At 40.9% G+C, this 16,508-nt stretch overlaps 1 pseudogene; it reads left to right on the forward strand.

Annotated features, from left to right (window-relative positions):
* LOC102845934 overlaps positions 1-15,161 on the forward strand; it is a 62,514-nt pseudogene extending 47,353 nt beyond the window's left edge.
* The last annotated feature ends 1,347 nt before the right edge of the window (positions 15,162-16,508 follow it).

Raw genomic sequence — 16,508 nt, forward strand, 5'->3', positions numbered from 1 at the left:
CAAGCAGTGTTGTGACATCTGCATAACACAGATTGCTGATGACTCTTCCTCTAATCCTGATGCCACACATCTCCTCATACAGCCCAGCCTCCTGTTTTACATAGAGGTTGAAAAGATACAGCCACAGGACACATCCCTGGCATATGTCCTTCCCAATTTTGAACCATGCAGTGTTTCCTTGCTCTGTTCTGATGACTGCCTCCTGGTCCAAGTATAGGTTTCTCATTAGCACAATCAAGTGTTGTAGGATTCTCCTTCTTCTCAGAGTCAGCCACAGTTTGTTGCCCCTCAGTAGTTACACTTAATGTGAATAGACTAACTGCACAAATTACAAAAAAAGAAAAGAAATGTGAGAGAGAGAAAAAAAAGTACCAGAATGGATAATAAAACAAAGGACATCAATTTTTTTGGCACATCTTTTTGCCTACAAGAGAAATCAGGAGAAATACTTAAAATATATACCAAACAAATGGCATCCAGGAAAAAAAAACAACTGCAGGAGTGGCAGTACTAATCTCTGATAAAATAAACTATAAGGATGAAAAACACCAAAACATAAGGAAGGGCACATAATAATTCAAGTCAAATTAGATCAAGAAGACATAACCTTGGTCAACACCTGTGAACCAAATGGTTGTTTTTGTTATTATGTGCCACCAAGTCACCTGCTACTCATAGTAAATCTAAGTACATTAGCTCTGAAACTTGCCCTATCCTTAGCCAATCTCATCATGTCTGACAGATCTAATGCCATTTCTCCAGTCAATGAGTCAATTCATCCCATCTTGCGTCTTTCTCATCTGTGCTATCCCTCCACCCTTACAAGCATGATGTCCCTCTCCAGGGACTGGTCCCTCCTGGCCACATGCCCAAAGTATATGAGATGAAGCCTCAGCATCCTTGCCTCCAGGGAGCATTCTGGTTTCATCCTGTCCAGGACAGACCTGTTTTTTCTCCAGGCAGTCCATGTGATGTTTAACACTCTTCTCCAGCATGACAACTCAAAGGCATAGCTCCTTCTATTATCCTTAGTTATTGTTTAGATCTTGGATGCATATATAGATTATGGCCTGGATCAGGTGCACCTTAGTCTCAAGACTGACATCATTGCTCTTCAGCACTCTAGAGAAGTTCTTTTATTAAATTTGTATTTTTTAAAATTCTTTTTTGTGTGTACCATCAAATCAGATCTGACAGGTACAGAAGGATATTGCCCCTCCTTCTCCAGCAGAACATCTGTTGGATTTGAACGACTTACCTCTGGGATTGCAGTTCAGCTTCTTGACACTAGGCCACCAGAGCGCCCTTCTAGAGAAGTTCTTGATAGAAGCCTTTCCCAATGCAATTAGACTTTTGATTTCCTGAATGCTGGTGCCAAGAACATTGACTGTGGAACCAAACAAGCTAAAGTTATCAACAATCTTAATCTCTTCTCTCTCCATCATGAAGCTGTCAATTCTCAATGGTGAGAATCTTCATTTTCTTGATGTTGAGCTTCAATCCATATCGAAGTCTACAGTCCTTGACCTTCTTCAGGAAACACTTCATGTTCTCTTCAGTTTCAGCAAGCATGGTTGTGTCATCTGCATAACATAGGTTGTTAATCCTCACTCCACATTCCTCCTTATCAAGTCCAGCCTCCAGAATGATCTGTTCAGCATATAGATGGAAAAGTTATGGAGATAGGATACATCATCCCTGATGTACACTTTTGCTCATCCTAACTCATTTAGTAACCATTATTAACACATTTGACACATCAGTATCACAGTGTTCAGCCTCACAGTAACCACAAGTGACTGTGGTATGGCAGCTATGACACCAGGGCTATACGACCTAGAGGAATGTCTGAGTGGGGTGGAACTCCCCGATTAAAACAAGCTTGGAAGGAGGAATGACATCCACTACCATATAGCTTGCCTCTGGAAACCCTATGAACCTGGAGAAAGGATGAAAGGCACCCAAGCGTTGAGGACTCTCCTTCATAGGATCGCTATGAGTTGCCTGCGACTCGACGGCACTTAACAACAGTAATATCAACACAGAGAGAGAGATCAGCTAGCCCAGTGGACAGAAAGTGATGCTACCAAACCAAAGGTGGGTGACTTTTAATCCGCAGCCCTCGAGCCTGTCTTTCATTGTTTTTGTTCAGACATTCCTTTAGGTCATATAGCCTGGTGTCCACGTTGCCATACCATGGTCATTTGTGGTTGCTGTGAGGCTGAACACTGTGACACTAATGTGTCAAATGCGTTAATGGTTGGCTACCCAATGTGGACAGAGAGTGGGGTGAAGTTCCCCCATTAAAACAAGCTTGGAAGGAGGAGTGGCATCCACTTTTGTAATAGCTTGCCTCTGGAAATCCTGTGAACCTGGAGAGAAGATGAAAGGCACCCAAGTGTCGAGGACTTTCCTTCATAGGATTGCTATGAGTTGCCTGTGACTTGACGACACTTAACAACAACAACAACTACCCATTTAGTGTTTCCCTGTTTTGTTTTGTTCTGTTCTGACTTCCTGGTCCAAGTATAGGTGTTGCATGAGCACAGTCAAGTGTTCTGGGATTCCCATTCTTCTTAAGTTTAGCCACAATTTGTTGTGATCCACTCAGTCAAATGCCTTTGCATAGTCAATGAAACACAGATAGATATTCTCCTCGTACTCTGTAGTTTCAGCCAAGAACCATCTAATGTTGACTATGATGTCCCTACTGCCACAGCCTATTCTAAACCCAGCCTACAGATCTGAAAGCTCTCTGCTTATGTACTGTTCCAGTTGTTTCGGGATTTTAGTGATGTTGTTCAATAATTTCCACACTCTGTTGGGTCACCTTTTACCTCCCCTGGAATGGGAATAAATATAGATCTCTTCCAGTCAGTTGGCCAGGTAGTTGTACTTCATATTTCTTGGCATAACCTGGTCAGTGTGTCCAGGGCAGCATCTCTTTGCTGAAATATGTCAATTGGTAACCCATCTATTCCTGGGGACTTATTTTTTGCCAATTTCTTCATTACCATAGGCTCTTGATCATATGTCGTTTCATGAAATTCTTCTGTGTTAGTCAATTCTTCTTGGGATAGTGCCTCTATGTACTCCTTCCATCTTCTTTTGATGCTTTCTGGGTCTTTCTGCCTTCAGTATTCTTGAGTATTGCAAGTTGAAGCTTGAATTTGTTTTTCAGTCCCTTCAGCTTAAGAAATGTAGAACAAATTCGGCCTTTTTTTCTTTTCCAGCTTCTTTGCACATTTCATGATAATCCTTTGTTTTGTCTTCCTGTGCTGCCTTTTGAAATCTTCTGTTCAGCTCCTTAACTTCTTGATTTCTTCCCTTTGCTTTGATTTCTTGGCACTTCTTTTTTTTAATTATTATTAAATTTTATTAGTTTTAATGAACATTTACAGAGATTTTGGGTTCTCATTCATTCATTGTTGCACTGTTTTCTCTACCCTCCTCCTCAGTTCGTTCTTCCTCCCCTCCCCCAAATGTCTGTTTTAATTGTCCAATTGCCACACTGCTTGTCAAAACCAGTTCTGATTAATCTCCTTTGTCAGTGTGTCCTTTGCCATTCCCTATCACTCCTCCCTGAGAGAGACTTCACCCTGATTCATAAGGAAAAGGGGATGGCGTATTCTCTTAGCTACTTCCTGCTGAAAAGGGACGCTGTGGGTTTCAGGGTGAAGATCTTCTCTCACTACTCTAAAGGGCCCCTTTGGCAGTAGGAAACAGATAGACTATTATGGAGATTGATTTTGGATTTTCGATTCACTGTTATCAATTGTGCTTAGCCGTACATGTTCATATCCTTGAAGATGCATCATGGAGGTGTTGCAACCTAGAAGACACAAATTTAACTAACAAGTTAAAAGTACTTGAGTAAAAAATTAACAAGTAATAATATTCCGAGTAGAGGTTCTAGTAGTGGCACAAATCAAGTTACAGAGGGAAGGTGGTTCTTACAATAAAAGGCCTATGGACTAGCACGTTGTCTATTATAGTGTAGAGGTTAGGAACCACAAGATGTAGAGACTCAGCTATGTAATTTATGGTTCTTAAGTCCTGGAGCAAAGTCCATCTACCACTGGGCTGTTTTACAACTCGGAAGCTCACATGCAAGGTAGAGGTGAAGTAAGGAACTGCTTTTGAGGTTTTCCGTCCATTCCAACAACTAAGAGATAGTGAGAAGAGTTGGGACCTCAGAAGGCTTTTAGGACCAATTAGTAGGCTCTGTGTCCAGGAGAAAATGAATATACTTACCAGTAATGTTAATGCTCATCCATGGCTCTTCTGGGAGGATCTAAATCGTTGAAGCGTTCTTGACACTTCTATTGCACTCTAATGTAATATTCAGAGTCTCTTCTGATATTCATCCTGATCTTTCTCCTCTGTCTTTGTAGTGAATTTTTGAATTCTTCATGAATGATATTCTTGATATCCTCCCACAGCTCATCTATTCTTCACTCATTAGTGCTCAATCCTTCATACATGTTCCTGAGATAGTCTTTAAATTCTTGTGGGAAGAATTGACTCAAGGTCAAACTTTGGGTTTTGTGAATTTGATTTTATTTTCTTTACCTTGGGTTTGAACTTGTATATGAGTAGTTGATGGTCTGTTCCACTATCAGCACCTGTCCTAGTTTTCACAGCTGATTTTGGGCTTCTCCAATGATTTTTCCACAGATGTAGTCAATCTGATTCTTGGGTAGACCATCGGATGAAGCCCATGTGTATAGTCACAGTTTGTTTTTCTAGTAAAAGATGTTTGCAATGAATAGGTAATTGATTGTATAAAATTCTATCATTGTCTCCAGCCTCATTTCTGTCACCAAGTCTATGCTTTCCAACTACTTCCCTTCTTCCCTATTCCCAACTTTTGCATTCCTATCACCCATTATTATCAAACTATCTTGGTTGCATATTTGGTCAATTTCCAACTACTAAAGTTGGTAAAAGTAATCCGTTTCCTCCTCTTTGGTTCTGGCTCTTGGTATATATATTTGGATGACAGTGCTATTAACAGGTCTTCTATATATGTGTATGGATATTATTCTGTCACTCACAACATTATATTTCAAGATGGATGGTCTTTTTAACGATTAAAAACAGTTAATAGAATTAAAGAAAGAAATAGCACCACAATACTGCTAGGAGATTTTAACACACTACTTTGACCAAAGAATAGGTCAACTCAAAAGAAACTTAACAAAGATGCAGAAGATCTAAACTATGCAATCAGCTAGCTTGACCTTGTGGGTGCATTTAGGGCACTGCACTCAACTAAACCTCAATTTACTTTCTTCTCAAATGGTAATTTTTCCATAACTGAGCATATATTAAGACACAAATCAAACTTCAACAAATTAAAAATTCATTGAAACAATACAAAGTATCTCCTCAGACCAAAATACCATAATGCTAGAAATTAATGGCAAGAGGATAAAGCTGATAAAACCACCCATATGGAAGCTAAATTACACCATGCTAGAACACAATTGGATTATAGAAGAAGTAAAGAATGAAGTAAAAAAGTTCCTTGAAACAAATTGAGAAGGACATCATGCTTGAAACGGTGGAGGGACAGAACAAGAGAGAAAGACCCTAGATGGGATGGGTTGATAGAGTAACTGGGATAATGAAGGGTATTTGTGTCAGAGTCAGTGAGACTGGCTCAGAATTGAGCAGAATTTATAGGTGTTGTACATAGTGTCATTATGAGTCACAGGAGTTTAATACTGATATTAAACAAGGAAACAAAACCTATCAAATGGGGAAACAGCAATCTCTTCAGCAAATGGTGCTGGCAAAACTGGACTGCTACCTGCAGAAAGCTTAAGTAGGATCCACGTCTCACATTTTATAAAAAAATCAACTCAAGATGGATCAGAGAGACTTAGGAGTAAAGCTCCAAACCATAAAGATCATAAGAGATAGAATGAGACCAAGCTTAGAAGGCCTAGCCTATGAATAAAGAGGCTGACAAATATAACCAGAAATGCATAATCAGGAGAAGATAAAATTGATTAATGGAATCTTCTAAAGATTAAATTCCTGTGTGCATTAAAAACTTTTTCTAATAGGGTAAATTAGGAATAGAAATAAGATAATAGGAATAGGGTAATAGGAAAAGGGTAATAGGATAATAGGAAAAGAAAACCTACTGATTGGGGGAAAACGTTTGGCAAGTAACATCTCAGACAAGGGTCTTATAACAAGTATACAGAATCCTATAGGGCCTTCACAAGATAAAGACTGAGAACCCAATTACAAAATGGGCGAAAGTCATAGAAAGACTTTTCACAGAGGAAGACATTTGAATGGCCAACAGATACATGAAGAAATGCTCAAAATCACTGGCATTAAGAGAAATGCAAATCAATACCACAATGAAATATCATCTTACTCCGGTAGCAGTGGCAAAGTTTAACAGGACAGAAAGCAATAAATGTTGCAGAGAAAGTTAAGAGATAGGAACTCTCATACACTCGTGGTGGGATTGTAAAATGTTACAGCCACTCTGGAAGGCAGTTTGGAATTTCCTTAAAAAGCTGAACATAGAAATTCCATATAACCTCTCTATTTCAATGCTAGGAATATACTTCAAGGAAATTAGAACTGAGCCATAAATCTGTACACCAATGTTCATAGTAGCATTATTCACCATAACAAAAACATGGAAACAGCCCCAACATCCAACCAGAATAGAATGGATTGCAAAATTGTGGAACTTTCACACAGTGGAATACCATGCAACATTCAGGAGCAATTATTTAAAAAATTACTACATAACTTGGGAGAGACTGGAGAATATTAGAATATTAGAGTGAACTTAGTCTGATAAGGACAAATACTGCATTAAATGTTGTTGGTGGTGTTGTTATGTGTCATCGAGTTGCTTGGGACTCATAGCGACCCTATGTACAACAGTCATAAACTCTGCTCTGTCCTGTGCCAATTGCACTGTCTCTGACACTCCCATCTCGATTATCCCAGTCACTGAATCAATCTACCTCATAGAGGGCCTTCCCCTCCTGCGCTGTTCCTCCACCCTCCCAAGCATGACGTCCTTCTCCAAGGACCAGTCTCTCCTCACAACATGTCCAAAGTATGTTAGATGGAGCCTCAGAATCCTTGCCTCCAAGGAGCCACCCGGTTTAACCCTTTCCAGGACGAATCTGTTTGTTTTCCTAGCAGTCCATGGTACTCTCAATACTCTTCCCTAGCACCACAGCTCAAAGGCATCAATTCTTCTTCTATCCTCCTTGGTCATTTTCCAACTCTCTGATGCATAACAAGTGATTGCAAAGACCATTGCCTGTATCAGATGCACCTTAGTCTCCAGAAAGTCACCATTGCTCTTCAGTACTTTGGAGAGGTTCCTAACAACAGACTCTCCCATGGCAATGTGCCTTTTAATTTTCTGGCTCTGGTGCTAAGAGTGTTGACTGTGGAGCCAAGCAAACTAAAGCTGTGAACAATCTCAATCTCTTCACCATCCATCCTGATGCTGCCAATTGGTCCAGTGGTGAGAATCTTTGTTTTCTTGACATTGAGCCTACAGCATTAAATAATTATAAAAGTAGAAGGATAACTGGAAAAACATATACAGGAGTCTTACGGAGGGAAGGGATGGGCGCAGAGGGCTGAGAGGGTGCAAGGGGGGAAATCATGGGTTCACACAATTTGGTGGAAGGAGGGAGGAGGTAAAGGAAATGGGAAATATTTTTTGGGCTCTAAGAAGATGGGGGTAATGGTGGGCATCGTTCAATGGTGATTAACTTTACAAGACACAATGCATGCAAGTGATTGTATGAAACATAATGTGAATGAAAAATAGTGTCAAACAAGATGCATAAAAATTTTGTATGTGGGCGGAGTTGCAGCTTGGCTCATTTGCAGTGGTGCAGTGAGAGAGTTGCCACGATGTCTCACACCATTTTGTTGGTACAGCCTACCAAGATGTCAGAAGGCAGAATTTATGCAGACTATGAGTCAGTGAAGGCATCTATGAGATGGAAGGCATCTATAAAATGTATGAAGAACATCTGAAGAGAATGAATCCCAACAGTCCTTCAACCACATATGATATCAGTCAATTGTTTGATTCTCTTGATGATCTGGCCGACCTCAGCTGTCTTGTTTACCGAGCTGATACCCAGACATACCAGCCTTAAAACAAAAACTGGATCAAGGAGAAGATCTACATGCTTCTTCATTGGCAGGTCCAACAGGCTGGGAAATAATTGAATTGGAAGTGTTAGGGAAGCGGGTAGACTTGGAACACAGGTGTGTAGTGTGCTATAATGGGAGTTTTGTATTATAATCTTATTTCCATTTTGTTACACTTTAGCCAGGATTGAATGTATTAGACAAAATGTGAGATTTGGTCAATCTGAAATCCTTGTTGCTCTTTTTTCCTTTTCCTCCCCCTTTTTTCTTAAACATTTTTATGATGACGTAAAAAGAAGTTGTTATCTCTCAGTTAAAGTTTATTCCAATCCTTCAAGATATGCATACCTACTTTATAACATTGACTGTATTAACCCTTCTGCAAAGTATATGGGGTAGGGGTGGGGGTGGGGGTTGAAAAAGTTTAGTTATGCCCTCAAAATAAATCTTAGTTTAAAGAAATACTTTTTAGTTACATTTTAACCCTAAAAAAGAATTTTGTATGCAAACCAATATAAAGTAAAAACTTTTTTAAAAACCTAAAAAAAGTTAGATGGTAAATTAAGTTTTAAAAAAAGAAATCAAAAGATGTAGTACATTGTGGAGATATGGAATCAAGTACCTCTCAGGTGCACTTGATTCAAGTCTTTCCATTTGCTCCTGTGCATCTCAAGTTGGACACTGAATGAAAATGAAAGATGAGGAATTGGTGCCTTTGAATTCTAGTCTTGGTGAAAGGTATTTGACACAGCCAAAAGAACTGCCAAAAGAAAAAACAAATCTATCTTTGAAAATTCCAACCAGAGTGCTCCCTGAGGCCAAGATGTGAAAACTCAGCTGACTTAGCCTGAGCATATTTTCAGGAGGAACCGTACTTGAAGAGAGACATTGTGCTATGAAGGATAGAGGATCAGTGGAAAAGTGGTCGTCATTGTGACAGAGTGACTACCACAATGGGCTTGAGCATTGATCGCCAGTATGGAGCAGCACAGTGTGACTGTTGTTCTTAGAGTTGCTATGAGTTGTAGTCAACTTGATGACTAAGAACAACAATAACACAAAAACTAAAAATATAACATTTTTAGAATAAAACAGATATGTAACTCTTGATGACCTGGGATTGGTTACTGATTTCTAAAATGACACTAAATGCAGCAATAAAATATTTGGAGATCATGTATCTGATAAGAATCTAGTGTCTGGAATGTTTATGTAAAAATTCTTAACCTCGAGTTTAGCAGGACAGCAAGTAATAAATTTTGGAGAGGCTGTGGAGAGATAGGAACTCTTACACATTGTTGGTGGGATTGTAAAATGGTACAACCACTCTGGAAGGCAGTTTGGCACTTCCTCAAAAAGCTGAACATAGAAATTCCATATGACCCACCTATTCCACTGCTTCGAATATACCCTGAGAATATGAAAACTGAGGCACAAATGGAGTCTTGTTCACCAATGTTCATAGCAGCATTATTCACTGTCACAAGAAGATGGAAACATCCCAGTTGTACAATCTCAATCCAATGGATTGAGAAATTATGGTACATTCATACAGTGGTATGCAGCATGCAGGAGCAATGATTTTGTACATTACTACCTAACTTGGGAAGGACTAGACAGCAATATATTTAGTGAACTAAATCAGTCCTACAACGACAAATATTGTATAAAACTGTTATTGTAGAATAACTATGAGGATCCATGGGGGAGAGGGAAGGGTGCAAGCAGAGGGATGAAGAGTGTGGGATAAAGGGATTAATCATGGGGCTGTATAGTTTGATGAGTGGTAGGTGGAAGAAATTGGAAGAATCTGGTCTAAAAAATGTATTTTAATTTTGCAATAAACTATTATAAAAAGCAGACAGACAACCCAACTTAAATATGGGCAAAGGATTTAAATGATATTTTCTCAAAGAAGAGCTACAAATGGCTCATTAACCCACATACCAACTGCGTGCAGTCATTTCTGGCTTTCAACAGCCCTCCATTGGGTTTCTAAGGATATAGTCTTCATGGGAGGAGGCTACTCATGTTTCTTCCAGGAAGAGAGAGGAGGATTTGAATCACTGGCCTTTTACGTAGCAGTCTGACACCAAGCCTCCTTTAAATGGACAGTAAGCACATGAACAGATACTCAACATCATTAGTCATTGTTAAGTGCTGTTGAGTTCATTTGGGCTCACAGAAATTCGAGCAGGGGATTACAGCTGCTCCCAGGGAATTCAGAAATCAGATAGAAAGAAGTTCTGTTGCTGAGCCAGTAGGTGCTTCTGATCGCAGCTGTTTGGCTAGGAGCTGAGAGTGTGACCCTTTTGCCACCAGGCCTCCTTTCATTAGTCATTAGGCAAATGCAAATCAAAACCAGAGTGATGAGCCACTTTACCTCAACTCGATCTCAGACTCAGATTCTCTGTGGTTGAGTCAGTTCTGCTGTGTAGCGATCCTCCTACTGGGTTTCTGAGGCTAGATCACAGCAGGAGGAGACAGCCTATCTCTGTTACATGGAGCTGCTGGTGGACTCCGGCTGCATCAGATGTGTGGCCTCTGTGTTAAGAGTGGAATACTATGTACAGACTATGTCAACCAGAGCTCTGTTCGGCCCCTCTGGATGACTGTAATAAAAAATGTAGACAACAACAAGTGTCTGATAGGGGGAAGTTAGAACCCTCATGTAGTGTTGATTAAAATGTGAAACATTCTAGCTGCTTTAGAAAGCAGTGTGGCATTGAAACAGATGAGGGAGAAAACTGCTTAAAAGGGACATGTGATTAGGTATTATTGTCATGACAGTAGTCCAGAATGAAGGCTGCTTAGTGGAGTGGACCTGGGGGGGGGGTGGATTGTACAACAAAGAAAGAATTTTTCTTTTACTTTTCAAATAGAAGAGTGTACTGGGGTGGGGAGGGAGAAAAGTGCAACAATGAATGAATGAAAATCCAAAGTCTCTAAATTTTCATTAAAATTAATAATAATAATAATAAAATTATTTAAAAAGAAAACTGCAGAGGATAGTTTTTGTTTGATATTTAAAGATTATTTTAGGGGAATAATTTTAGGGGTTTATTCAGCCTCCATACTCCAAGAAAATCTGATTTCACAAACTCTCTCATTCATTGGCATCGAGTCAGAACCAACTCATAGCTGACTTTCCACTTGCTTTCCAAGGTTGTAAAATACAAGGAAAGAGATGTCCTATCTTTTTCCTGGAAAGACACTATGGCTCCAAACTGCCAGAGAGGTGCCACCTTTGGGTTAATGGCTGAACTCCCTACCAATCACCTAGGATGACCTACAGTGATTGTCTTTATCTGCTACCTTATTGCTGGAGAAGGATGGACAATCTCCTCTCATGTGATTTACTGCCTCTGAAAACCTGCTCGAATGTCAGCTAGGAGTCCATTCCGTCTTGACAGCACACAACGGCAACATTACCTTATTAGGAAGCTCTCGTGACTTAGACGGTAGAGTTGTGTTGCCAACCCAAAGGCCATGTTTTTCTGGTATTTCAAATGCTCCAATGGCTCTGTGGGAGAACAGTGGACAGTCTCTTCCTGTGTAATTGATGCAATGGAGGGTCTAACTCGATGGCAATGATTTTGAGGTACAGTTTTTATGTATTATCTTATTTATGAATGATTTTCATAATTCTGACATTTTTAGATTCCTTTTGCAGTAATATATCACAACTTTCCCCCTCCTATTTTGTGGGTGTATTTACTTAGATTTATTATCCACAGGAAAATTATTTTGATCTTTATCCACTGTTTTCCTTATAAAAACTCTATATGAAAATTAATCTCAGTTTCTGTTGCTTGATTTTGTGTGAGGTTCTTTTCCTTGCACCTTCAGAAGGAAGAGTCACGTGGGAGGATTTCATTAACTTCAGAGTTCCCTCTTCTGTTACATTGTTGTTGTTATGGGCCCTATGTACAACAGCCCTAAACCCTGCTCTATCCTGTGCCAATCACACTGCCTCCGACACACCTACGCTGATTACCCCAGTCACTGAATCAATCCACCTCATAGAGGGTCTTCCCCTCCTGCACTGTCCCTCCACCCTCCCAAGCATGACATCCTTCTCCAAGGACTGGTCCTTCCTTACAACATGTCCAAAGTGTGTCAGACGAAGCCTCAGAATCCTTGCCTCCAAGAAGAAGCCCGGTTTAACCCTTTCAGGACGAAACTGTTTGTTTTCTTAGCAGTCCATGGTACCCTCAATACTATTCTCCAGCACCACAGACCAACGGCTTCAATTTTCCTTCTATCCTCCCTAGTCATTGTCCAACTCTCTGATGCATAACAAGTGATTGCAAAGACCATGGCCTGTATCAGATGCACCTTAGTCTCCAGAGTGACACCATTGCTCTTCAGTCTTTGGAGAGGTCCCTAACAGCAGACTTTCCCATTGCAATATGTCTTCTAATTCCCTGGCTGCTGGTGCCGAGAGTGTTGACTGTGGAGCCAAGCAAACTAAAGCTGTGAACAATCTCAATATCATCACCATCTATCCTGATGCTGCCAATTGGTCCAGTGGTGAGAATCTTTGTCTTCTTGACATTGAGCCTCAATCCATATTGAAGGCTGCAGTCCTTGACCCTCTGCAGCAAGTGCTTCAGGTCTTCCTTAGTTTCAGCATGCAGATTGTTGATGGATCTTCCACTAATCCTGATGCCACACTTTTCCTCATACAGTCCATTATGTTAGTGAAGTGTTATGTTAGTGAAGTGTTAAAGAAAAAAAGAAAAAGATTGCTTGCAAAAAAAAGAAGAAAAGAAAGCAGTGTGGCAGTTTTAAAAGAATTGTACAAAAATATGATTGTTGTTGTTATGTGCCATTAAGTTGGAACTTACCCATAGGTCAGTGGATTTTTAGAGGGAGTTAATCTCACAGGATTAACTCTTGCAGAGCAGCTAGTGGATTTGAACTGCATGCTCTTGGGATTGCAGTAGTTTCTTTCCACTGGGCCACAAGAGTTCCCCCAAAATATGATTGTTGTTATTGTGTACCATTGAGTCGGAACTGACCTGTAGCTGACCCTCTGGCTGATTTTCACAGGCAGTTAATCACATGGGAGGAGATTGCCCATCCTTCTCCCGTGGAGTAGCTGGTGGGAATACAGCCCAGCAATTTTACTCCTAGATTGGTATGAAAACATTTTCCTCAAGAAAAGTGAAAAACAAAAACCGTGAACACAGAAGTTCCTAGCAGCATTATAAGTAGTAGCCAAAAAGTGAGAATTGCATTTCCATTAGCTGATGAAGGACTAAAAAATGATGTATACCCTTACAGTGGACTGTGACTCTGTAAGAAGGGGTGACATACTAGGATAGACATTCTTTGCAGAGATTGTGAGTTCATTTCTAGATCAGCACAACAATGTGAATGTGAAACACTTGTTAGAAAGTAAATCATATGAATTATTTGGTCTCTCACTGCCTGTGTTTAAGTTATGTTTACATCATGATGTGGGCTTTTAAGTGCACAAGTGTTGTTATGTGCTCTCAAGTCCACTACAGCTCAGCAATCCTATGGATGTCTCTGAAACCTGCCTTGTTCTGTGCCATCCTCACCATCTTCAGCACACTTGAGCCTATTGTTACAGTCACTATGCCAGTCCATATTGTTGAGGGTATTCCTCTTATAAACTGATCCTCCACTTTTCCAAGATGTCCTTCTCAAGACTGCCCCCGCTTACAACATAAATTGTCTAATAACATTATGAAAACATTTGAAATGCCACAGTGTGACAGAGATAAGAAGTGAGCACATGCTGTTTTGAAAACAATGCTGATAAACTTGCTAGCAGGGTTGCTACATACCATAAGTTTGTACATCAACAAAACCATGTTCTCTGTGTTGTTCTGTGCCATCAAGCCAAAAATGATCCAGAGCTGACCCTTCAGCAGGTTTCAGAAGTGGTAAAACAAAGTAAAAAAGTGGTAAAACGAAGTATGCTCTGCAAGCTCCCACAGAGACGAATCTTGAAAATATTGTGTGAAGTGAAAAGGAGGCAGACACAAAAGGGTCATGTTACCTGATCCTATTTGTTTGAAAAGTGCAGAATTGGCAAGTACAGAGAGGATATGGAGCAATGGATGCTAACTGAGGGACATGGCTGTGTGGGGGCTGCTTTTTGGGTGGTAGAAATGTTCTGAGATTGGATAGTGATGATGTTTGTACAATGTGAATATGCTAAGAACTGTACTGAATTGTATGCTGTTAAAGGGTGCATTTTATGATATGGTAATTGATTGCATCTGCTTTTTTATTATAGTGATTATGTCAGCCCATCTTGCTGAGGGTCTTCCTCTCTTTTACTGACTTTCCACCTTTCCCAGCCCGATATCTTTGTAAGGACTGGTCCTTCTTGACAACATGCTCTAAATACATGAAATAGAATTTCACCATCCTTGCCTCTACAAAGATCATGAGGATGGTGCAGGATAGGGCAAGGTGTTGATCATAGGGTCTCTGGGAGCTGTAGTGAACTAGATATCACCTAACAACAGTGTGAATTATAGGAAAATGAGTACTTGCCACATGCATACACATGCAGGGGCCCTGGGATTGGCTCAGTGATGGTGGTTTTCATGCTTTCCTTTGTTGGGGGCTACCACTGAGGATGCAGGCTGGTTGTGGTGGGAAATCTTCCTTCTGACCTTTCTTGTAGTCTCCCTGCACTCTGCCCCAAGGGTCAGGTCCCAGGTTGTAGAAACCTGTGTGACTTCCCTGTGTGTGCCTGGGTGAACCACCTGACTTCATCCCTAGCGTAGTGCCATCTCTGTTTGGTTTATCCTACCTATACTTTCCACTGTCTCCTATCCCCTTACCATAGGTTTGTCTCTGTTCCAGACAGATAGTACCATTCACCAGTTAAGAACAAGAGTACAAGATTCAACGTGATGCTGGCAGAGCTGACTCCTTCCAGATTGACTGTGACATTCCAAGCCTTGGGTACCGTGAACGCAATCAACACTGATTTTTATCTACCTCACTGAATTCTCTGGAGCTGCTTGAGTTATGGTTGGTGCAGTGAGGCCAGGATCACTGGTGGGATGCTAAGGAGTGCTGGTTGGTCACATACACACAGTGTTTGTACACTCGCATTAAAACCTTCTACCCATTCCTGTCCATCTGCACTCCAAATACATGCTATGTGCACAGTAGTGTGATATGGCCATTGTGGAGACAGAGCCACAAAAGATAGGTAGCCCAGGGAGGACATCCTAATGGAAAACCAGTGAGAGCTGACTTGGGGTGAAGCTTGGCATAGCTTGGCTGGGTTCTTTGGGGAGTGTGTATTTTCTTTTATAAATTTCCCCCCCATTGTTGAACATTTTCTTCCCCATCCCTCTTCCCCAACCGACCCAGCAATGCATCCTTGTTATTGATTGTTGTCATACATATAATACCTAATCATATATTCCTTTTGGATAGTTCTACCCCTCATCTATTCTAATGCAGTGTTCATTATCTGTGCACTCTTTTCTTGTTCTTCCCCAACTGAATGTGTATTTTCATGCGACTGTTTTGAGTATATACTCAAAGCATCAGAGACTGGAGTTTGTGAGTCTTGACCTCCAGGGCCCATTTTGACCTCCTCCTCCTCCCATATGGTGGGCAGAAAGAGTAGATGGAAGCACATTGGCAAGTGGAGCTTTGGAAGGCCTGCTCCAAGTCCAGGAGTCAGCTCCGAAGTGTTCTCTGGGCCTCTATGCCTCTTTCTATGTGGGAAGAACCTGCTTGAAGACTCCAGAGTGTGTGGAAACTGGGAGGAAGATGAAGATGCCCTGTGAATATACACATATAGCTTGCATGCAACTTTCCCATTAAGAAGGAATGCATTTTGTTCATGTGACTGCAGGCCTGACATCCTTACTCATGGGAAGACTTCTCTGCTCTTTTCTGCAGGGTCTACCACCCTTAACAGACTTCCTACACTTACCTGGGCTTTTTGAGACAGCCTGCTTTCCCCATGAGTGGGGACATCCATGGTACTATGAACATAGACACGCAGTAATGAACGACAAGCCATCCATCTCCCCACAGAAGTGTGCTCCTGTACTTGCCCTGTGGTGGTTTCCTGAGCAAGATGGTGTTCTTCCAGTCAGTGGACCAGCCAGACCCCTAGTAGAGGCATCTTCCAAGTAAGGCACCCAGCATCTTGTGATGGGGATGCTGTATAGAGGGCACAGAGTCCACATGTTGAGGAAAACAAGCTCCTCCCCAAGACTGAGTGCCCTCATTGTAGCCATGTTCAGGATTCCAGAAAGAGGCAGAAAAAGAGGGGTTGGATTAGCCTGGGATTGCATCAGAGAAGAGAGAGGATAAAAATGGGATCCAGG

This window comes from Elephantulus edwardii, unplaced genomic scaffold, assembly GCF_000299155.1.
Source record: "Elephantulus edwardii isolate Elephantulus edwardi_28Jun2011 unplaced genomic scaffold, EleEdw1.0 scaffold00241, whole genome shotgun sequence".
Lineage (NCBI taxonomy): Eukaryota > Metazoa > Chordata > Mammalia > Macroscelidea > Macroscelididae > Elephantulus > Elephantulus edwardii.